We start from the raw sequence: 22,578 nt of genomic DNA on the forward strand, positions 1-22,578 counted from the left end.
ATGTGACAGAGTGTTCCTGAGTTGAGAACTGGGAGGGAGAAGGCACCCCAAAAAATAGGTGGTGGTGGATGAACGGTTTGGGCAAGCCTTCTCCCTCCCAGTTGTTATGTCACAGCCATCCAGCTGCTTTGGGGGGTTAGTCTAGCATTCAATTTCTGAACTATTCTATCTTTTTTTCTGGAGCGCGACCCGCATATCTGATGACTAAAAGAAGCCGAGTGAGGGTGGGATTTACTCACCTTCCTTCATACTGTGGTTGCTAGTCGTGCAGCCCACACTTGTGAGTCACTTTTGCTCTTTAAGACTACGCGATCAGCATTTGACATTCTACACCATAAGGGGTCTCCCTAGGAAGTCTGTTGAATCACATGGGATCACATACACCCTCTTTCCTGAGTGGAGGTACACTTTAAGGCCCACAGCACATGGGTGATTACAACATCAGGGGTATGATCAATATCAGGAATTACATGACAGTTGTACTATGGCCTCAATCAGAGCCGGGACAATTCCTCCAGCACCCAAGGCTGAGACACCAAAGTGTGCCCCTCCATTGCCCCCACCCCAGCTGTCACACACTGATTGCTGTTTGAGTAAGAGGCGCTCCAGGGCTCCCAACCCCCCCAACACCCGAATCTCCATGTATCCTTTTTTATTTCTCTCTGCTTTAAACACAATAGGGGAATGATAGCTGAGCGAGTTGTGCGCCCCTCCTACACTGTGCCCTGAGGCTGGAGCCTCTCTCGCCTCTGCTTCAGCCCGGCCTCAATATATCCAGGACTGATGAAGCACCATCACTGGCTGAATCCGTCAGCAAGTATCAACAGAAGTAAGGTAGCAACATCACTCTGTCACTAAAAGCCCTATAATGTAAATGCATGTAATTTTCATCCAGCACAAGTCTTGTCAGTGAGGTAGCTGCCTGGGTACATGGCCCCTAAGGATTTAGTGAGGCAAAATCACACTTATTCCACCACACTGGCCAGTTCACCGGTGCTAGACTCCAGCAGGTACACCACTCCTGCAGCACACTGGATACAATTCAAGAACGGAGACGGCACACCAAAGGTTTAGCATACAACTGTATTGGAGCAGACAAAAGTGCAAGATACACACGAAATGTTTCAGGCATTGCCCTTCCTCAGGTGTACACCTGAGGAAGGGCAACGCCCTAAACATGTCGTGTGTACCTTTGGTGTGCCGTCTCCATTCTTGAATTGTACCCTAAGGATTTAGGCCTACCTATTTATAATCTTGCATCTTCAGAAATACTTTACACCACTCATTGTGCAGTTAATACTGTACTGTTCATCTTTGTAACTTCTAGGAAGTTTTAACTGCAATGTGTAAGGATGCTGGATGTGTAAAATGTCTGTTATCTCTGTAACTCGGGAGCCCCAGGCTACGGGTAGACGTAGAAGGAAGATAGGCAGCACTTTAGCCCTGCCTGCTTCAGGCTGTGCTCAGCATACAATAGCTGAATCAGGCGCAGCAATAGACCACCCACATGCCGCCTTTAGGGTTCACTGAACCCCATTGAGTGATGCTCCTCAAAGGTACACCGCCGTTTGACAGCACTTGTTAGAAGTAAGTAGGTCAGAGGATTGTGTTGTATTGGTGTGCTGCCCTGTGAACAGCACAATTCCAGGCACTGTCTGTAAATTTAAAGACGTGTCAGATTGCAGCCTCCGTACAACACAGTATCTCTGGAAAGGCTGGGATGAAATATTAATAGTTATTCCAGACATTTTTACCTTATTCATATAAATTTTCACTATTTTTAAACATGCCTGCAGCAGTTGCTAGGAGACGACAATGTCCAGCATTCCGCTCTTCTCTTTGTGCCATCGTATTCAGTGCCTACCTGGCTTCTGCCTCCAGCCTAGAAATGTATCCCCAGGCTTTATACCATTCACTTTCTTAGCTTTATTTGTATTGCTTAATTCAGTGTTTATTATACTGCAAAAACAAAACAAAACACCAAACTGGACTAGCACCATCATAACTACCGGTAAATCAAAATAATGACTAAAGTATTGTACTCATGGAACATGCAGAAAGACAGAAGTAATTATAACAACAATAGAAAGTAGTCATAATACCGCACCAAACCATATCAATCAAATTCAATTCAGCTTTATTGTCAAAAACAACTAAAAACACATATATGCCAGTGGGATCCGAACATAAATACTAAATGTGCAAATTAGCACAATAATTAAAGGCAATGCACTTCCCAAATTGTAAACCAATTAATCTGCCATATAATTAATTCCTTAAATAGGTAACATAAGATTAAGTGCAAGTACAATATTGAAGAGCAAAAGGGCCGGATTTGTACGTTTTTCCGCCCAAGGCCACTGTCAGCAGCCGCCCCCAGACAAACAGCGAACCCGCTACCACAGACACACTTTTATTGGTCCCAGTAATCAATCTATTTGAAGATGCTTATTAACGATGCAATTTTACCTTCCGATTGATTGGATTTTACAGTGTTGCTGGTGCCAAGTGACTACAAATGACCAATATGTCAATCGTTTTATAAATCTGTTTTAGGTATCAATTACATCCAAAATGAACGTAATGGTTATAATTTGTATTCTATTTATGGGCCAAATCAATGTTTTCCGCTCTGAGATGGACTTGAAGAGCAGCTGACGGTGATGAAAAGTGGCAGCTCAGGTCACAGACAATAAGCTGCCCAGTTGTGCTGCCCCTTCATCCCGAGTCCCAGACACTTGCCCAACTGTTGCAGTTCACATGTTTGGCAGCTTGACTGCATGAGTGTGCAATCGCTCAGTCCACCCCTTGCTTGCTGACACCCTAGGCCATGGCCTTTGTGGCTGTTACGGCGTGACTGATAGGTACCTAGTAGCGTTGGTGGTGCGTTGACCCTTCCACTAGGGAGCAAGGTTTTACCCAGATGCAGAGTCTAGGTGACCATGGGTCTTCACCAAAGAACGACCCGAGGGGATCGCTTCTGGTCTTAGCTGCCTAGTGCCCTACCAGGTCGCAAACTGGGATCACCTTCTAGTGGTCGAGAGAACGGATCCACAATGTGGAGAAGGTTAGCTGGTCAGAGTTCAATCCGGGTGAAGAGGCAGGCGGCAAGCAGAATGGTCAAGATACAATCCAAGGTCAGGGCAGGCGGCAGGCAGGCAGAGTTGTCCAGGGTACAGTCCAAGAAACAGGGCAGGCAGCAGACAGATGCGGGATCCAGTAAACAGGCCGAGTCAGAGCGAGGGGCAGAAGATCGAGAATAGTCAGGCGAACCGGGTCAATATCAGGCAGGACAGATCAAAGGCAGGCTTGGTCAGAGGCACCAACAGGATCAGGCGAACCCACTAGCTGTCAGAACGAACAGCACCGAGCTATGGCTGGGGGAGGCCTTTTATACCTAATTCTGGCGACAAGTTTACCACGCATGCGTATGCGCATGCGTACTTGCGTATCCCCGCTCTCGCGCATGCGTACATGTCTACGCGTCCGCGTGCATTGAACCTCGCGCCTGCGCACGCAAGGTCCCATGCCGCTACGCACAAACGTGCGCCCGCCTCCTGCCATAGTCAACAAACCACGTCCAGCGGCGCGCACGCATGGAGAGAACAGGACGCCAGGACAGCGCTTACAGGTGAGTACAACAGTGGCCTTGCCTGAAATCCAGACACGAAGAGCAATACAATTGCATATAAAGTGCCAGAGCAGAGTCAGCTATGAAAAACATTGACAAACCAAGTAACCAATGTGAAACAAGAGGGGAACATAGCCACCAACTAAAGTGTACAAGACAACCGATAAAAAGTGTAGGAAAGTAAGTAACCAAGGGGAGCAGACCAGAATACTGAAGACTGTAAACACACCATGAATAGTGAGGACATAGTGAGTCAGACAGGAGAAGTACAGCGGAGTTCGTGCCGCCGTCACCCCACTGTACATCTCTTATGTTTGTGACAATAAAGCTGAATTGATATTGATTTATATGGTTTGGTGTGGTATTATGACTACTTTCTATTGTTGTTCCTATTATACTGCACTCTGTAAAATCTAGGCATTCATTTAATTCATTAGGGATACAGATACAGTGTCAGCGTATTGAGACAGATGCCATCAGGACTGTATTCATCATAAAACACTTGTAGGAAAATACTGGCAGGCTGGCAGCACCATGGCGAAATGGACAGCAACAAAGCATCGCTGTATAACTTCAGGCAACCCGTCCAGTAGGGTGTAGCTATGGCTGTACAGGAAACAGTGCAACTCCACCAAAGTCAAACTCCAGCTAATGTTAATTAGATTTGATCAAATCCAATGCAGTCAGCTTGCATAAACTTCAAGTCAGGCTTCTGTATTTGACAGCAACTGCTTGTTATAGGGATCTGTGAAACTTCCCTCTCAGGTTTCACTGACTGTAGGATCCAGGCGAGAGGACAGTGATTGAAGGAAGGAGCCTGCTGCCCGGTTGTCTCACTGGTTCTCATATAGACCCATCAACAAACTAAAGGCAAACAATCAATTAGATTGGGTACAGTTAATGGTGCCGATCGACCACAAACAATAATTTTATCAATCGTTCGGTCGATCCCAAATTTCAATCGACTGTATTCGTCTGATCTGATTGCTTATGATTTTCCACTCTCTTGGTGAGCCCAAATGGTCACTTCTAATCGAGTGATCAATGAAAATCAGCTCCTGACTGGCTTACAGAGTGCTGCTGTCATGACGACAGCAGAGCGAGTGAGCTGCAACGCAGGGAGAACGGCGCAATCGGTAGTAGCGGCAGGAGCATACAGCGATAACAAGTCCCAAACACAACGTAGATTTCAATTACCAAGGTCCATAAGCAGTTAAAATAGCAAAATTGTATATATTTTTTAGTCTTAAAAACAATAAATACAATTCCTATTAAAGGAATACTGTAGGGGGGTCAGGGTAATATGAGTTGAACTTACCCGGGCTTCTAATGGCCCCCCGCAGACATCCTGTGCCCGCACAGCCACTCACTGATGCTCTGGCTCCGCCTCCGGTTCACTTCTGGAATTTCAGACTTTAAAGTCTGAAAACCACTGCGCCTGCGTTGCCATGTCCTCGCTCCCACTGACGTCACCAGGAGCGTACTGCGCAGGCCCAGTATGGTCTGTGCCTGCACACTAGACTCCTAGTGACGTCAGTGAGAGCGAGGACACGGCAACGCAGGTGCAGTGGTTTTCAGACTTTAAAGTCTGAAATTCCAGAAGTGAACTGGAGGCGGAGCCAGAGCATCGGTGAGTGGCTGTGAGGGCACAGGATGTCTGCGGGGGACCATTAGAAGCCCCGGGTAAGTTCAACTCATTTTCCCCCGGACCCCCCCCCCCCCCCCCCCCCCCTACAGTATTCCTTTAAAGAAAAATGTATCACCCTCTGTAGATTCATGTTTTATTGTTATAGAACACTGAATTAGAGTGGATTTTCTTTTCCTTTTGCTTGTTTCTACAGCGGATCAATAGATATAGATTCTTCCCTGTCGATGTGAAAATAGATCTCTGCAAAGTGATTTAAATAATTTATAAAGTTATAAAAAACAAAATCAAAAACTGTTGTTTTAAGTATCCACCCTCATCCAGACAGTATTAAGCAGATGTACTTTTGTCAGAAATATCTTATATAGGGAAACAAATTGTGAGATAGAATAAAGGAGAGGTATAGCCTGACCGAATACAAACAAATTTGTTATAAAAATACAAAACTTTATTTATCTTTATATCTTATAGATTTCACGCCTATTAAAAAACCATGTGCAATTCACAAAATTGCGGAAAAACACATTTGCCGCAATTGTAAAATATCTCAATGCCACCACATTGTTTTTCTGATTTTGAGCAAAATTGTGTTTGCCATTTTTCTGCATTTAAAATTCTGACAGCAGGTCTGTTTTTTCTTGTGTGTGATGTGAGAATCATGTTTCAATGTTGTCAGTGGGTCGCAGAAAATGTGCATTCAAATTTGCATCCTGCACAAAAATTTGGATACAGCTTTGAAGTTAATTAAATGGATTTTCATATAAATTAATTTCATTGGTGTGCACAGAAACATCATAATATGAAATTTAACAAAAAAACATGTAATGCTAATTAAAATTACCTTTCTATTTTAGTCTGCAGCCCGCTTTGGATTTCCAAAACTGTCTGCAAGTTCAAGCTGTATTACTTATCTAGTCTTAAGGGTCCCATACACTGAGCCGATTAGTGGGCGATCGATCTAAATCGATTGATCGACCAATCGCAAATCGATTGATCAACCGATCGCAAATCGATTGACCGGCCGATCGATTTGCGGCCGATTTAGATCGATTTCAATCGATCTGACATGCTGAAAAATCTAGGTCGATCTGTTGAGATTGCTTATAACTTTGCATTGGACCTAATGGAAATCTTATGGCAAACAAATGCCATCTGATCGATTTTCAAAAGATTTCATACTGAAATCTATTGGACATCTGTTCCTAGTAAAAAATGTTCCTAAACACATCAGATAGATCAGAAATCTATCTGATGATCGATCTGCTGCTAATCTAACAAGTGTATGGCCACCTTTAGGCTTTGTTCACCTTTAAAATCGAAATAGCTGACGGCAGAGATTTTCGATTTTTTGTTCGTTTCTTTTTCTCCTCCCGGCGCTTAGCTGCACGCTGTGATTTTGTATAAATCGCTTATCGAATCGCTTTTGCAGAGCGATTTGTTTTTTAACTTCCTTGCGTCAGGACGTAAACTCTTTGACCCGGAAAATAATAAATACCGTACAATGTATTTATTCTTAAAAGCACTAGGGAAATCGCTATACAAAGTGCTTTTTTAAACGCTTTGGAGTTTCCCTATACCTTCCATTGAGCAAAAACTCTCAGAAAATGGTACAGGCAGCGCTTTGCTGAGCGGATTGGAAACGAACCGCTCAGATGTGAACACTCTCATATGGAATCATTGCACAAGCTTTTTTGGGCAATTTTCAAAATCGCCAGCTCTTGAAACAGGGCAAAAAAACGCCCTAGATGTGAGCGAGCCCTTAAATCTGGACTCATTGTTCCACTGGTTTTCAGTGCAGAGAGCCCAAGAATTTCCTCTACCAGCAGGAGTAAGTAGCTGCACAAAGCAAAAATAAATGGTGCTGCGTTCACAAACTCAGTAGCCGGCAGCTGCTCTGGCACTCCCACTCTTGACAGAGTTTATCACAGTATACATACAGCAGATTTGCACTCATCTATATAAAGTAAGTGTAATGCTTGGGGGTTATACTTTGACCACCCAGAGCAACGGGGCTGGTAGCTGAATAATGGAAAAGGCTACACAGGCTGCCCAGAGCAACTGCAGCTCTGGGCTTCCGATATCGCTACAAATAAACAGAATGGCAGCGCAGTGGGATGTTGCGCTGCCTTAGTTCGCACTGTGCTGCCTTAGCGATAGCAAGCATTCAGATTTCATTTTTCAGCACGACCTGGCACCTGCTCACAGTGCCAAAACCACTGGTAAATGGTTTACTGACCATGGTATTACTGTGCTGAATTGGCCTGCCAACTCTCCTGACCTGAACCCCATAGAGAATCTGTGGGATATTGTGAAGAGAAAGTTGAGAGACGCAAGACCCAACACTCTGGATGAGCTTAAGGCCGCTATCGAAGCATCCTGGGCCTCCATAACACCTGAGCAGTGCCACAGGCTGATTGCCTCCATGCCATGCCGCACTGAAGCAGTCATTTCTGCAAAAGGATTCCCGACCAAGTATTGAGTGCATAACTAAACATAATTTTTTGAAGGTTGACTTTTTTTGTTTTAATATTTTATTGGTCGGATGAAATATGCTAATTTTTTGAGATAGGAAATTTGGATTTTCATGAGCTGTATGCCAAAATCATCAATATTAAAACAATAAAAGGCTTGAACAACTTCAGTTGAGTGTATTTGAATCTAAAATATATGAAAGTCTAATGTTTATCAGTACATTACAGAAAATAATGAACTTTATCACAATATGCAAATTTTTTGAGAAGATCCTGTATATTTATGAAGAAACTAGCTAAAGCACAAGTAATAAGGTCACATAGAACTACAATAACAGAGTGTCAAGGTGCCCAGCAGACAAGTGTACTGACCGCTATGATGGGCGAGGTCTAAAATGGGAGGCAGACTTTTAAACTGGCATCAGCCAATGGATGCAAGTATGCAAATTTCCACACAGTTGAATGGTAATCATTCAATCTTGAGCTGGCTTGATTACCATTTGCTAGCTGGCTGTGAATGCAAAGGACTCCCATAAGAAATACATGCAGTATTATGTAACAACATGCATGCAGGAAATGCAGGGCTATCTGGCCGTAGCTCAGCTGCAACAAGCAATTGGTGGAATGATGACAGCATCCTGAGCTGCCCAGAACTGCAGAGCGATTGCCAATGACAATGAAACTTATCGCGGATGCACAACCGAATGCAAGCAGATAAGCCAGAACTGTCCGTTTGCAGCTCCAATGCAATGGACAGAATACACTACAGGAGGGATCCTTACAGTAAGCAATTTGTTTAGATATGGACCTTTAAGCACTTCACAACTGAGGTTGTTTTCGTAGTACAGCGCAGCTTCAATTACATTGGCAATAACTTTATCACTAATTATCACACCTAAAAATAATCTATATATATTTTTCAGGACAAATTAGGGTTTTTTGTGGGTGATTTTATTTAATTTTTTAGTAATTGCCTTATTTTCTATGCATTTTTAAGGAAAAACATAATAAATACACTATTTATCCATCAGAGGAGATGATGAGATCCCAAAATAAAAACATCCAAAGCTTCAAGCAAAACAGAGCAAGAGGAAAATTTTGGGCACACAATAAACTTGTTTTAAAGCCAGTGTTATTTTTAATTAAATTTTAAAGATCATTGGCTGTAAAAGTTGTGTTGAAGGGGGATTATTATTATTATTATCATCGTTATGCAATTCATATAGTGCTGACATTTTTCCTGCAGTTTCATTTAATTAACAATTCCTCTTTTCCATGCAATTAGGTATTTTGTGTTTTCTCTTTGCAATTAATTTAAATCACTTTGCATATATTTTGTTTTCACTTTGACATGAAACAGTCTATTTCAAATGATAAGCATACAAGAATTCTAAATAATTTCAATGTGACTTAATGCTCTTTGAGTTCTCAACACATGGTACACATACCCCAGGCGGTACTTCAGTAGAGCCCCAGGGGTACTTCAACTTGTCTTAGTCAATACATTGTAGTTTGTTTTGAGATTAAAAAAAATTATATACAAACAAAGCTGAATAAGTCAAATGAAAGCGTTAAAAGTATGTCTGAAAACATTTGTAGACAATTATGGAATACTCCAGCAAATATATAAGTGTCAAGGAGCATTGGAGATGATATTACTCACAGTAAGGGGTATTTGGCTGAAGCAGTCATTAAAAAAATGGGAACATGCTATCATTATGTTGTGAAGCACTGCTTTATAACAGAACATGAAAAACGTCAAAAGATGCAAATACTTTATATACTGTAAGCATGGCAAATACAGCAAGTATGCTGAAAAGCAAAAATACATTTTATCTTTAAAGAATATCTCTTTAAAGTTTATTAAATCTCTTTAAATCTATTTAAAGTTTTTCACTTTAAATGATATCTGAAGCCTAATTTATAACAAAAAAAAAGATACTTGCCTAAGGGGAGGGAAGGCTCTGGGTCCTATAGAGCCTTCCCGATTCCCTCGTTCTTCTTGTTCTTGGTTTAAATCTCCTGCCGTGGAAGACTTTGGCAGACTTCAGAAGCACTCGGGCTTCCTTATCTCTGTACTGTGCATGTGTTAGTGCACGAGAGAGCACACTCATGTGTGCGCAGTACAGAGCTGCCCGTCTTCGGAAGTCTGAGTGCTTCTAAAGAGTACTCCCGGAAGAGAGCAGTCTACGGCTGAAAGGTCATACACTGCTAACGGGCGAGCCTGCGGGGGAACGTGGAGACCGAGAAGGCTCTTTAGGACCCATAGCCTTCCCTCTACTTAAATAAGTATCTTTTATAAAAAAAAAATTAGGCTTCAGACTCCCTTTGATGGGAACGCTGTGAAAACAGTGCAGGAGATTTGGGCGCAGCCAATGCCACCATGGGCCGAAATAGGAATCGCAGCTATAGCAGTGCCCAGTGAGTGATTTGGTCACTGTCAAAAGACCGAGCTCAAATCACTACAAAAACAGTGTAATTCTGCCACCAGCAATAGCTGGAAAAAGAATGACATCTTACCCACACTATCCATAGCGGCCTGGAGGGGGAATAGTAGTTAACGGCGCCGGGGCTTGTGCAGGTGCAAGGTAAGCCGTTTATCGGCATTACCCTGCGCCCAAATCTCCCTGAGCCCGATTCATAGGCACACCTTTAATGATAGGTTGCTTGATTGGTGGCGGATTGATGCCCCCTAACATACTGCTCGGAATATTTTGACTTTCAATCTAAAAAGGAGAGTACTCAGCACAAAAACTTAGAACAGTGTGGCACTCGAGCTTTTGGAAAGTGGCGTCATTACCGTGATGCATGTCGGGCTGCTAGGTCCTTTATCATCCCCCTACTGACTACTGCACGCTGGACTGTTGCACTTTACCTGCTAATCAAACTGGGACTAAGTATTACTATTGTCAATCTTTTGTTAGTGCACTTTGCACATATTTCGCTTTTACCCCCTATAAGCTGCTCCACTCTTTCAGTATTAGGGGCAGTGCACACCTAAAAGTGCTAGCATAATGGCAAATGCTCATCGCTTTTTTGAAGTGATTTTTCAAGGCAATTCTAGGCATGTGCCTAGTGATTTTCTATTTATACCTTGCGATTTTTGGAGCGTTTTTGTGTAGCATTTTTTTATGTATAGTACAGCTGCTACTATACTGGTTTTGTCACAAAAACGCCAGGAAAATCGCTCTGATCTAAAGCTTTCCAGAGCTTTCCTACACTTAACATTGAGGCTGAATCACCTCAGAAATCAGCAGAAATGCTGCAGGACCCACGTTTGCATTTGGGGAAAACTCACATTGCTCTGGTTTGAAACTTCCCATTCAAATACATTAGCCAAGCACTTTTCAGAGTTTTCAAAAGCGCTCAGAAGCGCTCTTGGGGCTTGATTCACTAAACCGTGATAACTCAAATATCACACCTTATCAAAGATATCACACCTGGGACTTGATTCACTAAACCGTGATAACTCAAATATCACACCTTATCAAAGATATCACACTTTATCAAAGATATCACGCCTTATCAAGGATATCACACCTTATCAAAGATATCACACCTTATCAAGGATATCACACCTTATCAAAGATATCACATCTTATCAAGGATATCACACCTTATCAAAGATATCACACCTTATCAAAGATATCACACCTTATCAAGGATATCACACCTTATCAAAGATATCACACCTGGGACTAAACTCATATCACGGGCGCGCTAGCATTTTTGGGGCTTGATTCACTAAACCGTGATAACTCAAATATCACACCTTATCAAAGATATCACACCTGGGACTTGATTCACTAAACCGTGATAACTCAAATATCACACCTTATCAAAGATATCACACCTTATCAAAGATATCACACCTTATCAAGGATATCACACCTTATCAGAGATATCACACCTTATCAAGGATATCACACCTTATCAAAGATATCACACCTGGGACTAAACTCATATCACGGGCGCGCTAGCATTTTTTTCTAGCGCATTTTCATTTTTGTGAGCAATCGTGAATTTTCTCACTTAATCGCGCATGAAAATTCACGATTGCTTGCAAAAACGCGTGTGAAAACGCTAGCGTGGCCGTGATATGTTATCACGGTTTAGTGACTCAAGCCCCTACTGACTTCTGCACGCTGGACTGTTGCACTTTACCTGCTAATCAAACTGGGACTAAGTATTACTATTGTCACTCTTTTGTTAGTGCACTTTGCACATATTTCCCTTTTATCCCCTATAAGCTGCTCCACTCTTGAATTCAGTATTAGGGGCAGTGCACACCTAAAAGTGCTAGCATAATGGCAAATGCTCATCGCTTTTTTAAGTGATTTTTCAAGGCGATTCTAGGCATGTGCCTAGTGATTTTCTATTTATACCTTGCGATTTTTGGAGCGTTTTTGTGTAGCATTTTTTTTATGTATAGTACAGCTGCTACTATACTGGTTTTGTCACAAAACGCCAGGAAAATCGCTCTGATCTAAAGCTTTCCAGAGCTTTCCTATACTGAACATTGAGGCTGAATCGCCTCAGAAATCAGCAGAAATGCTGCAGGACCCGCGTTTGCATTTGGGGAAAACTCACATTGCTCTGGTTTGAAACTTCCCATTCAAATACATTAGCCAAGCACTTTTCAGAGTTTTTAAAAGCGCTCAGAAGCGCTCTTGGGGATTGATTCACTAAACCGTGATAACTCAAATTTCACACCTTATCAAAGATATCACACCTTACCAAAGATATCACACCTGGGACTTGATTCACTAAACCGTGATAACTCAAATATCACACCTTATCAAAGATATCACACCTTATCAAAGATATCACACCTTATCAAGGATATCACACCTTATCAAGGATAGCACACCTTATCAAAGATATCACACCTTATTATTATTATTATTATTTATTAGATTTATATAGCGCCAACATATTACGCAGCGCTGTACAATAAATAGGCTTACAGACAATGATAACAGGGTTGACAGAACAATACAGGTAACAGACCATAGATACAACAATACAGGTAATAGCAATAAGATACACAACACAATGCAGATAATAGTACAATGCCAGATCATAAACTGGAATGGTAGTGGTAAAAAATTACCAGTTCCAAATTCTGGGTAAAGTGCACACAGTCAAGTATGATACACAAGGGAAGAGGGCCCTGCCAAAGGCTTACAATCTAGAGGGAGGGGCTGGTGACACAAAAGGAGGGGGTGCATCAAGAAGTTATTGGCAGAAAGGATTAGGGTAGTGTTGAGTTGATGTAGGCCTCCTTGAAGAAGTGAGTTTTGAGTGCTTTTTTGAAGGTGTTGAAGGTGGGAGCGAGCCTGATGGTCAGCGGGAGAGAGTTCCACAGGATAGGGGCAGCTCTAGTGAAGTCCTGCAGTCTTGCATGGGAGTGCGAGATGCGTGGGGTGGTTAAGAGGAGGTCGTTGGAGGAGCGAAGTGGGCGGCCAGGTGTATATCTGCTGACCAGGTCAGAGATGTAGGTTGGGCAGGACTTGTGTAAGGATTTGTATGCCAAACATAGGATATCACACCTTATCAAAGATATCACACCTTATCAAGGATAGCACACCTTATCAAGATATCACACCTTATCAAGGATATCACACCTTATCAAAGATATCACACCTTATCAAAGATATCACACCTTATCAAGGATAGCACACCTTATCAAGGATATCACACCTTATCAAAGATATCACACCTTATCAAAGATATCACACCTGGGACTAAACTCATATCACGGGCGCGCTAGCATTTTTGGGGCTTGATTCACTAAACCGTGACAACACAAATATCACACCTTATCAAAGATATCACACCTGGGACTTGATTCACTAAACCGTGATAACCTAAATATCACACCTTATGAAAGATATCACACATTATAAAAGATATCACACCTTATCAAGGATATCACACCTTATCAAAGATATCACACCTTATCAAGGATATCACACCTTATCAAAGATATCACACCTTATCAAGGATATCACACCTTATCAAAGACATCACACCTTATCAAAGATATCACATCTTATCAAAGATATCACACCTTATCAACGATATCACACCTTATCAAAGATATCACACCTGGGACTAAACTCATCTCACGGGCGCGCTAGCATTTTTTTCTAGCGCATTTTCGTTTTGTGAGCAATCGTGAATATTCTCACGTAATCACGCATGAAAATTCACGATTGCTTGCAAAAACGCGTGTGAAAACGCTAGCGTGGCCGTGTTATGTTATCACGGTTTAGTGACTCAAGCGCCTTATCAAAGATATCACACCTTATCAAAGTTAACACGCCTTATCAGAGTAGCATAGCGAGCGCTACAAACTTATGCCTGCTAATTGGCAATGGCACTTGTCCTGCCCTGAGCCCCAGCGGGTTCGTAGTGCTCGCTATGCTACTCTGATAAGGCGAGTTAACTTTGATAAGGTGTGATATCTTTGATAAGGTGTAATATTTGAGTTATCATGGTTTAGTGAATCAAGCCCTTGGTGTGCACCATACTTGCATCTTTTTGCACAATTTATAGACTCATTGTGAATTAAAAAACTTTGTTTACTGTTCTTGGTATTTGCACATTGTGAACCTTTTTCACAGAATAATACACTGTATTTTACCTTTGATTATTACTATTTGTGCACTGCACTTACTAATACATGCACTTGAGATTCATACAGGTGTTTTTTTATTTGCTGAATGTTTGTATCCAGTCAGGGCCGGCGCTACCATAGAGGCAGAGGAGGCAGCTGCCCCAGGGCCCCAGAGCTTGTAGGGGCCCCCAGTGGCTACCAGAGGAAAAAGAAAATTCAAATCGGCCTTATAGTTTTTGAGAAAATCGATTTTAAAGTTTCAAAGGAAAAAAAATACACATTTAAAAACCTGCCGACTTTAATGGTTGATAGCAAATTCACCTTAAATGCTAGAAACCCTTTGCAGGATATGTTAAGGAGATCATTAGGAATAAGAGGAAAAAACAATTTTTCAAAAAGACCTTATAGTTTTTGAGAAAATCGATTTTAAAGAAAAAAGTATACTTTTAAATGCGGTAAATGTCACTTTTAGTAGCAAACCTAACGGTAGTGTAATTTTACATGCATCAAACGAAAGTGCAATAAATTTCCTGATGGGGTTTCCAGGGGGTCTATACGCAGCCGCAGCACTTTGGCCAGGGATCGCTATACAGCCGCAATATGGCTGTATGAAGATCCCTGGCATTTTTTTCTATTTTCCCCCAAAAAATGTTATGTTTAGAGTGTGGGAATTTTTTTAAAAAAAAAATTATGTGGGGTTCCCACTCCTGAAACTTTTTAACCCCTTGTCCCCCATGCAGGCTGGGATAGCCAGAATATGGAGCTCCGACCGATTGGGACTTCACACCCTGACTATACCAGCTGCAAAAAAGGTCCGCTAATGCCGATTTTTGTTCCGGGTTATATGTTGGGGGGGGCCTCCTAGGTTTATTTTGCCCTGGGGCCCCATTGTTGCTTAAACCGGCCCTGTATCCAGTACTGCATTTATTATTATTATTATCCAATATAATTATGAGGTATGGTCAGGGAATTACTTATTTACATTTAAAGGATACCCGAGGTGACATGTGACATGATGAGATAGACATGTGTATGTACAGTGCCTAGCACACAAATAACCATGCTGTGTTCCTTTTTTTCTTTCTCTGTCTGAAATAGTTAAATATCAGGTATGTAAGTGGCTGACTCAGTCCTGACTCAGACAGGAAGTGACTACAGTGTGACCCTCACTAATAAGAAATTCCAACTATAAAACACTTTCCTAGCAGAAAATGGCTTCTGAGAGCAAGAAAGAGATAAAAAGGGGAATTTCTTATCAGTGAGGGTCACACTGTAGTCACTTCCTGTCTGAGTCAGGACTGAGTCAGCCACTTACATACCTGATATTTATCTCTTTCAGGCAGAGAAAGAAAAAATAGGAACACAGCATAGTTATTTGTGTGCTAGGCACTGTACATACCCATGTCTATCTCATCATGTCATATCGGGTATTCTTTAAGTGTTTTTAATATGTCTTCTGTCATAATTTAATGATATAGGTGACATATGGGCAGCACAGTGGCATAGTGGTTAGCACTCTCACACATTCCAGCCAGGGCACTATCTGCACAGTGTTTGTATGTTCTCCCTGTGACTGTGTGGGTTTCCTCCAGGCACTCCGGTTTTCTCCCACATCCCAAACACATACAGATAGGTTAATTGGCTTCCCCCTAAATAGGCCCTAGACTACGATACATACACTATGAGATACACACATAGACATAGGACTCTGGTAGGCATTACATTGTGAGCGCCTCTGAGGGACAGTAAAGTGACAAGACAATATTCTCTGTACAGCACTGCGGAAGATATCAGCACTATATAAATACAGTACTAAATAATAATAATAATAATAATAATAAAGATTGGTCGTACTTTTTTAAGTGGTGCTGTTTTCTGGACATTTTTTTTTCTGGGAAAAAAATCAGTGTATGGCTTTTAATCTAGAAACTCACATGTAAGTCTGTAACTTTGTGTTATTACATATTTTTTATACCTTCCAATATTCTTACTTAGAGGCCACTTCCTGTCACGTAGAGTAGAAAACAGCATAGACAAAAGAAAAATGTAAATTAAGAGCAATTGCCTGCCCTTCTCACCTCGAAGGGAGCCCACACCCGATACAGACCCCTGGGCTTGGAGCCCCAGTTTAAAAAAAAAATAGAAAAAAAAGAAGGGTGAAAAGGTTGAACTTTAGACTCTACTTTGCATCCAGAAAGATCTGAAAGGAGAAAGCTCCATTGGTAATCACATGGAGCCCTATAAAAATGTTGCTGTGGTTACCGGCTATATGCATCTTTATCATATGGATTATTCAGTCAGACAGCTGCATTTGGTTATACATGCATTGCGCCTTGTATGCAGCAAGCCTTCACCTGCCACTCGGAATTATAATTTAGCTGTTTTTCTTCATGAATGTTAAGCATTGTTCATGTTAAACACAAGTAGGTCACTATAAATAACTAAGCTAGGCATTAAAGTGGGTTTTCTCTTTACATAAATCCTCAATCCCCATTTGTAACATGAGTTTCTTCCTAGGTCCTGCGCTATCACCAATAGTCAGACTGGCCCCTTTGCCTACTGCATACACAGGGAATAACGGTATCTGACAGGACCCCATAGCAAAATCATTACAGGGTGTGTGACTTCCACACTGTTTGTTTATGGCTAGTAAAAAGTGAAAACAGCTAAAACTGCCAGGCCAGTGATTCATCAAGCGTGAAGTACCAGAGACCTGCTGAGATACAGGAGAAGCTCCAGCCGTGTTACAAGAAACTTCTATCTATTGGTTAGAAGAGACCGCTGCCACATTACTAGAGACTTCCTCATAAGACAAAATTCAGTTGTTTGTGAAATAGTCTACCGTACTTATCCACTTTATTGGGCTACGTTCACAGTGGTGTGGTGCTTTGCGATGCGGCTTTATAACATGGCTTGCCGCACTGCGATGCACCACCTACAGCGACAATCACAGTTGGGCAGTATCTAAACAAATTACAGGCAGTGCGTTACTGCAGAACCCGAGTTAACAGTGACCAGGGCTGTTGAGTCGGTACAAAAATCATCCAACTCCAAAGTTTATGAAACCACCGACTCCAGGTACCCAAAAATGGTTCAGCTCCACAGCCCTGAGAGTGACAGCAAAGCATACTTTTCATTGACTGTATGCATCACTGTATCCAACGCAACATGGGGATAACACTGTTCTCCCTTTCTGCCCACTGTGATCCTTCGATCTGGGGCTTACTGCGCATGTGCAGCATAGCCATGCGCACCCGTTGCCTGCACCTACAATGACTGTCCCTAACTAGAGGATGTTCCAGGGTGAATTGCCAAAGATCCAGACAGCGCAGGAGGATGGCAAGGGAGCCTCCTGGAGGAGGCTGGAGGAAGCCCCAGGTATGTACAGTGGGATGCGAAAGTTGAGGCAACGTTGTTAATCGTCATGATTTTCCTATATAAATTGTTGGTTGTTACGATAAAAAATGTCAGTTAAATATACCATATAGGAGACACACACAGTGATATTTGAGAAGTGAAATAAAGTTTATTGCATTTACAGAAAGTGTGCAATAATTATTTGAATAAAATCAGGCAGGTGCATAAAAACTTAATTTCACTCCTCAAATATCACTGTGTGAGTTTCCTATATGATATATTTAACTGACATTTTTTATCGTAACAACCAACAATTTATATAGGAAAATCATGACGATTAACAACGTTGCCTCAACTTTTGCATCCCACTGTATATTTTTTTCTCTCTCTTGCCCATCTCATGTACACTTTAAAGGGACACTTAAGTCAAACAAAAAAAATAAGTTTTACTCACCCAGGGCATCCAATAGCCCCCTGAAGCTGTCCGGTGCCCTCGCCGTCTCCTTCCGATCCTCCTGGCCCCGCCGGCAGTCACTTCCTGTTTCGGTGACAGGAGCTGACAGGCTGGGGACGCGAGTGATTCTTCGCGTTCCTGGCCACAATAGCGCCATCTATGCTGCTATAGCATATATCATATACCATATAGCAGCATAGAGGGTGCCAATGTGTCTGGGAATGCGAAGAATCACTCGCGTCCCCAGCCTGTCAGCTCCTGTCACCGAAACAGGAAGTGGCTGCCGGCGGGGCCAGGAGGATCGGAGGGAGATGGCGAGGGCACCGGACAGCTGCAGGGGGCTATTGGAAGCCCTGGGTGAGTAAAACTCATTTTTTTTGTTTGCCTTAAGTGTCCCTTTAAGGTGCGTATAAGCCTGTGCTGGATACTTAGAATGAGATGTGTTAATAATGAGATGTTGGGAGCCCCGGATTACGTTTTATCCTGGGGCCCAAAGGAGCTTAGCAATGCCACAACATCTAGCCAAAGTTTACAGGTATATAAACAGAACATATATATATACGGTATATATAAACAGTCATTCGTGACCATATAGAACCACCATGCTTTGGAAAATAGTGATCAGCCAAAAAGGATTTCTTTGCTTGATCACTGTTACATTTCCCTTTTCACATTTCCTGAAAAAACATCACCTTGATTAGTTAGTGTGCTGCTGCTGCCTCACAACCCGTATTTTGGCTAAAGAAAAGAAAAAGATCTCTGGGTTTTAAATCAATACCTTCATTCCATTTCTACTCGGCTAACCCACATGCCCATCTAGGACATCACACACACAAATGGAGAACATTGCTGCACACAGATTTTTAAAAACCATTTCCAGGATATTGCTGCTAGATATATTATTAGACACACAACTGTCTATTAATAGACACACTTGAAGATACACGTTGTTTAGTAACAGTGATATCCTACGGAATATAGAACAATTCTATCTCACGCTGGAGTAAGAAGAGGCATACTAGGTTTCACCTTCTTATTTCAATATCTAAAGAGGATCTGAGCTCATAACTCCCCCTCTGCTCTAAAAGATACGCAACAGCATGATAACCTATAAAGAAAAACATTTCATTGTTACAGCTGATACAGATCCTGTAATAAATCTGCAGTGTGTCTATATCCTGCTTGGAATCAGACATATTGTTAACATCTTGTGTTTACAAATTACATATCTGCCGTGGCAGTCAGCTGACACTGCTGAGGGATCAAATTACAATTTGTCACAGATGAGGGGGAATTAGACAGGCTAAACTCTCTAAATACATACAGAGTGCATTTCTCTGTGTTTTCCTTCTGCCCTGTGCAAGAGTTCAGCTCCACTTCAAAATGACGTCATTTGATTCAATAGGGTATGTGTCAACCAAGTTTGTAAATTTCACAAGACTTTACTCTTTAGTATGCTCATCTCTTCTTTTCTTTTGACTTCCATGATGTCAACCAGGCAGAATCTCATTAGTCTGCTACTTTTTTCTAACATCAAAGAAAAGGAGGTTGTAAGTTATCCAGTTTATGGCTGCTAAAAAAAATCTTGTTGAGGTTTGTTGGACCAGTTAGATTCTCCTGAGTTTTTGAGTAAGGCCTGATTCACATGGATGTTAGCTCCTTGCAGCAAAGTAAATAGTGGTACAAACTAACCTATTTGGCTAGTGCTTGTTTGTCATTTAAAAACATCAAGCAGTCAGTAAATGTACCCCAAGTACGATTTAGAAGCAGGACCGCTAAAGCAGCTAAAAAATTCCTCACACCTATAATGTTGAGAAGATGTTTGCCACTCCTGAACGCAGTAACACCTGCCTATTTAAGACTAGCTATGATTAAGAGCCTGAATGGCTCGAAACATGTCAGCTAACTGATGCTTGTATCCATGTTTTTCTAACGGATATGTCCTAAATAAAGCTTGGAACCCTGGACTGGTGCGGATCTTCCGTTCTACCTGCCTATTTAAACTGTAATCAATGGTCCCACAAATTCCTTTGGTGCTTGCTGTTCCTGTGGTTATCTTTCTTGATGGAGACATTTCTGGGAAAATGACTACTCAGCCCTCCATGTGAAAAAGGCCTAACCCAAATGTGACTTTAGCCTTGTCTATAGCAAGAAATATTGGCTGGGCTGCAACATCCTAATTCATAGAAAGGTTGAAGTACACTTGTTGTATAATCTTAACATCACCTCTACAGCTCGAGTCCCAGAAAAAAAAAGATGCAATGTTAGTTTTGGGCAGGGTGGAGAGGTGTTGGTAGCTTTATTGGCATCTATTGCTGTCTCCCAGGGAGTGAAGTGTTCACAGGCAGGTCCCTAAAGTGGAACTAAACCCACAACGTCCTATCTGCTCTAAAAGATTAGCTCCAGCATGATAACCTTTATGGGAAAAAATATTCACATTTTTACAATTAATAGTTAGTGTGATTTGCCTTCTTAAAACAGAAGATATTTGTGATAATTCAGATTTAACTGAACTTCTTTAAATGTTACAGAGCCACACCAACCCCACATGTAGACAGCCTGTTTTGGACTTTTGGTTCTCCTCAGTGCATGGCAGGGATTGATATGGCTGTGTGAGATAGGGCTTGAACCAGTACAACTGAGTAACCAAGCAGCTCAGGATGACCCAATATACCAGGAAAGTACTTTATAGGGGACTAAAAGAGACCGAAAAGCCCTCCTACTAAAAAGCAAGGCTTAGGGCCCTTTTCCACTACAGCGTTTGCGATTGCTTAATCGCAAAACCGCAAACCGCTAGTGATTTGTCAAATCGCTACAGTTTGCTTTTAGCATAGGAATCGCGGTAGGTCATTTCCACTACCGCGATTCGTTTTTGACCGGATCGCGATCGCGCGGCGGAGCGATTATTGCCGCGATTTTGCTATGCAGTGCATAGCATAGCAAAATCGCGGCCGCGAACGTCGGGGAATCGCCGGTAATTGCGATTCAGCAATCGCTAGCGTTCAGCGTGAACGCTAGCGATTGCTAGTGGAAAAGGGCCCTTAGTGTCATTTGCCTTCTCGAAACAGATAAGCTATAAAGAGATATTTTGCATAATTAGTAGCAGTACATTGTGGGCAACCACAGATCTCCACTTAAAACCGAATTATCGCAAATACCTTCTGTTTTAAGAAGGCAAATCACACTAATTAACGTAACGCCGCTCAGGAGGTTTTGTTACTTTGTGCCCCAGGATGAATTAATTTGTTGCAATGGCTGAAAAATCTTTAGCTAGCACTAGGCTGTCTAGTACAAGTGTCCGGCACCCCCCGATCCAGCCAGTTTATACATTACCCAGCCTGGCTCCAGCGATCGGTGCAGCCTCCCCGTTCAGCTCCGCGCAAACCTGATCCCTCCCCATAGAGAGACTGGAGCTGTGCGGGGAGGCTGCACGATCGCTGGATCCAGGCTGGGTAATCGCAGGGGATCGCGGGGTGCCGGACACTTGTACTAGCTAGCCCAGCAAATTAATTCATCCTGGGGCACTCCTGAGGACAGAGAGCGATATGCCGACACAGTGTTGGCATACCGCTAAGGAGGTTAATAGAAATCCTAAAAAGAACAAACTAAAGTTTTACTTGTTTTCACTTTTGCTGAAGGCACTGAAAGGGTTAAGCTACAGTGTTTGCTACATGCAGTCAATTCACAGCTGCTAAGAACTAATTAGTTTAATTAAACTGCCTAAACAAACAAAAAAACAGTTAATTTCTTCAGTAAGTGTAAGACTTTTCATTGTGGGCTGTGCAAGAGTTCGGGTCTCGGTTAGGGATTTTAATTAAGATCCTCTGAGGGCTTGTACCTACATGGAGCTTGCATGTTCTCCCCATGTTTGCATGGGCTTCCTTAAAATGCATCAGGTTCTTCTTGGTAATTTTACTGGCGTGTGACCAAACTAGCCCTACTTTGCATCACCGGGGGACATCATATGGTCATCTCCTCCTAAGAACAGATGTGGATGTCTCTATGTACTTTTGTAATAATATGTCTGTACTGTGTAAATACAGAAAAGTAAATCAAGTCCAGTATGTTACGGTTTCTGCACATGGAAAACTCACGATAAACTCAGCGTTGATGTTGCCTTTGCTTACATCTTGCTATTGCCTGGTAAAAGCTGTCCATCCGCTTTGTCTGCATGAATTATCGCTCACTATCCTAATAATAGTCATATTTAAATCCTTTCAGGTTTTTTTTTTTGTTTGCTGGTAAAAAGATATGCCCAACAATCACTATACATTCAATAAGTAGCCTGCATGCTAGACTCTTCATGCTATGGAATAGATCGGCTGTAAACAACAAGCGCTGTATAGGCTGAGAAAGCTGAAGGCGCAGTGTAGTTTAATAACATATCACGGCTGTGAT

The 22,578-nt window shown here is 42.0% G+C and overlaps 1 protein-coding gene across 2 annotated transcripts in view; it reads right to left on the minus strand.

Annotated features, from left to right (window-relative positions):
- Positions 1 to 22,578, minus strand: part of IGDCC4 (immunoglobulin superfamily DCC subclass member 4) — a 169,600-nt gene that overhangs the window by 92,341 nt on the left and 54,681 nt on the right. The gene's annotated exons all lie outside the window — the stretch shown is intronic.

Source organism: Hyperolius riggenbachi, chromosome 3, assembly GCF_040937935.1.
Source record: "Hyperolius riggenbachi isolate aHypRig1 chromosome 3, aHypRig1.pri, whole genome shotgun sequence".
NCBI classification, from domain to species: domain Eukaryota; kingdom Metazoa; phylum Chordata; class Amphibia; order Anura; family Hyperoliidae; genus Hyperolius; species Hyperolius riggenbachi.